The 3,682-nt window shown below is 32.5% G+C and overlaps 1 non-coding gene across 1 annotated transcript; it reads right to left on the reverse strand.

Moving 5' to 3' along the window:
• Positions 1 to 95: 95 nt before the first annotated feature.
• Positions 96 to 202, reverse strand: LOC119470308. Its single transcript, XR_005199194.1, has one exon. It is a non-coding gene; the product is annotated as a U6 spliceosomal RNA (small nuclear RNA).
• Between the last annotated feature and the right edge of the window lie 3,480 nt (positions 203 to 3,682).

The following is a 3,682-nucleotide window of genomic DNA, read 5'->3' on the forward strand; positions in this document are numbered from 1 at the left end:
TGTGAGTCTGATGGGCTTCCCTTTGTGGGTAACCTGACCTTTTTCTCTGGCTGCCCTTAGCATTTTCTCCTTCATTTCAACCCTGGTGAATCTGAAAAAATATGGAACACTTTATGAATTTACCTGTCATCCTTGAACAGGGGCCATGTTAATCTTCTCTGTATCATTCCAATTTTAGTATATGTGCTGCCAAAGTGAGCACCTGCAATGCCTTTCACTAGCTTTGGAGAACATCTCTAAGGGAAATATGTTCAGCACTTTATATTTCATTTATTTCTTCTTGTAAGAATCACAGGTTTCTGAGAACTTGTGAGAGTTGCCTTCCATATATTCCTCAGCATTGGATGTAATACTTACATTTCTCATATTTTCAAAGGGGGATATCATGCTTACATGCACACTGTCTTGTGTCATCAAAGTGGCATAATGGTAACCAAGGCTCCTTCTAGATTAGTACAAAGTCTCCAGGTAGAAAAAGATATTTTTTATGTATCTTATAGATATTTCACTCTGTCTGAAGAAATAGGACACAATGATGGGACTAATCTCTTGTTTAGACTTTCCTTGGCCATGTACTATCTAGAAATAAGAAAATAAAGATCTATGTTCACCACCCCCTTATCTCCCCAATGTCCCCAGACTGTGGAATGTTGGGATTCATAGTGTGAATGCTCTGAAAATCAATTATTGTCAGATTTTGTTTTCAGGGCTGCCAGACAATATTTTGGCTCAACTTCAGTCCATTTGGAACACAGCTGTTAAGTTGTTGACAAAAACTAAGGAAATATGAACATGTTCCACCCTTTCCAAAAAAAATTGCATTTGTTGGCAACCAATTCAGATAGATTTAAAATTTTCTTATTGGAGAGCAAGTCAGTATAACTCTCTGGCATCATTTTGGGCTGATCTGGTCATTCTTGTGTTCCAACACACATGGCACCCTTCACTCACCACTTGAAATTTCAGAATTTACTTTCGATCATGAATTTGAGCTTTAAGTTACTGTATTAATAACTGCCCTAATCTTTAAGTTTCCTTGGGATTTAGTGTCTCATTGGTTTCTCTGTATCGCCAAGTACACTTTTTAAAAAGACTTTAATGGTGAGTTATCACTGATTTATTTCTAAATAATTAGTGGTTATATTATACTGCATTTTTTGTAAATCATAGAAAAATACCATTCAATTAAATAATAAATAGTATGCTGTCATTTATGTAAGAAAATAGAGGTGCTATATATGTGTGTGTGTGTGTGTGTGTGTGTCTGTAAACACACATATATTTGTTTACATTACGAATAAAATCAATAGACAGATAAAGCACAGAAATGTTAAAACTTTATCTGTTGTGGGAAGGAGAAAACAGGGTAGAGGGGGCAGGAATAGAAACTAGACTTCTTTGAGTATATATTGTTTATTGATTTATCTTTGGAATTTTGTAGAGTTTCACCTAATAACAAAACAAAGTAGAATACATATAAAAGGAATTTCTAAAAATTTTTTTAAAAGAAAATAAACTTAACTGTTTACCAAATAGAACTTTATGTGATGATGAAAACGTTCTATATCTCCACCATTTAATATATAGTAGCCTCTAGCTATGTGGATACTTACAATGCAGCTAATATGACTAAGAAACTTAATTTTAAGTTATAGTGAAGTCACTTAAATTATGTTTTTACTAGCCATATGTGGCTTATGGCTACCATACTGTAGAGCACAGAAACAGAATAGTCACATAGAAAGGAACTACTTCAGGTGATTTTAAAATTCAGAAATGTGATTGTATATCCCTAGGACAAAAAGAACTTAAAATGACAAAAAGAACTTAAAAATAATATTAAATTTTTTTAAGTTATAATACTTTTGAGAGTAATATTGTTATTCTGAGTTTGTGAGGCCTATACTATAAGATATTTAATGAAGGAAATGATTAATTATGTCCACGTCTTTGAGAACCCAGATTTTTGGCATGATTAGGAGAAGATACAGATTGAAGGTTGATAAGGTTAATTTTTTTTTTTTTTTTTTTCTCAAACCCTTGGGCTCAAGCAGTCTTCCCAGCTCAGCTTCCCAAAGTTCTGAAATTACAAGCCTGAGCCACTGTGCCTGGCCAAAAATGTTTGGGGCTTCTATATAAACTCATTACGCATGTTTTCTTAAGAAAATAATTTCCAGCTCTGTTCACTGAATAACCCTAGAAACAATGACTAACCCATTAGCAAACAGACCCCTAATGCTCAGATTATGGTCTCTAAATGCCTTTTGTCAGTAAAAGGAACCAGGACTCATTGGAGAAATGGATAACTCAGCATCTGGGGCAGATAATTTATAAGATAAATTTGAAACATCTTGCCATAATTTAAAATAGGGATGCTTTCAAAGGCTAGTAGGATTGTGCCAAAAAGAATCAGACACAATTTGGAAAAACTTCTACTGAACATAGATGGAAAAATTTGTGTGCCATATGAATAACAGGGGCAATTAATTAAGGAATTTCAAATATTTTATATCATAGGTTTATACTGATACTTTAAAAGTTTAGATATCTTTGAAGGATGCTAGAGAACAAACTCATTGTGATAAGCTAAATCATCAAGCAATTATTTTGTCTTTCGTGTATGAACAGTACTTCAGGGTGAACAAAGATAATTTCTGTTTGTAACACTGTTCTAATAAATAAGAAGTAATAATGAAATAAGAATATTACCATCTTCTAGCTATTGAGATATTATTAATAGATCTGGGGAATGATCATTAATGAATAAATACATCTCAAAATGTGATAGAAGTACACTGATGAATGTACACTGCTTCTTTGTTGGTTTTCTTCTGTTTGTTGTAATAACCCCCTAATGAAAGTTTTATATATTATACATATACCCATACACATATATACACACCCATTCCCATTTTTCATATATTTTAATTTTTTGAGACAATTTATATACATACATGTATGTATACATGTTCCACATATATGTATGTAAGTATATATATTTTAAGTTATAATACTTTTGAAACTAATGTTATTATTATTATGAGTCTGTTAGGTCTATATTGGGAGACATTTGATATATCAAATGGCTAATTATGTCCATGGCCTTGAGATCCCAGATTTTTGGCATGAGTGGAAGAAGATATAGGTTGAAGGTTGATAAGGTTAATTTTTTTTTTTTTTTTTTTTAGAGACAGGGTCTCACTATGTTGCCCAGGTGTGACTCAAATCCCTGGGCTCAAGCAATCTTCCCAGCTCAACCTCCAAAAGTTCTGAAATTACAGAACTTTTGGAGTTCTGCATATATATATGTATACATATTTTATGTATATGTATATTTGATGTATAAAAAATATGTATGTATATAAGTTGTCTCACAAAATAAAAATAAATGAATAAGAAAACAAAATCAAACCAACATCTGATTAAGCCTTTAGATTTAACTACCAACTTACAGAAACTACAAGAAACAGAAGACCTGATAAAGGATTTCATAGGTGGGTAATTAATGACATTTGACTATGGCATTCCATGGGAAGGATCAGCAACTATGACCTGTGGACCAAACTTGGCTCTTCACCTATTTTTAATACTGTGTTATTGCAACACAGCCTTGTCCATTTGTTTACATATTGTTTATGCTGTTTTATGATTGAACAGCAAAGTTCAGCAATTGAAACAGAGC

This window comes from Cebus imitator, unplaced genomic scaffold (genome assembly GCF_001604975.1).
Source record: "Cebus imitator isolate Cc_AM_T3 unplaced genomic scaffold, Cebus_imitator-1.0 Scaffold27, whole genome shotgun sequence".
In the NCBI taxonomy this organism is placed as follows: Eukaryota; Metazoa; Chordata; class Mammalia; order Primates; family Cebidae; genus Cebus; species Cebus imitator.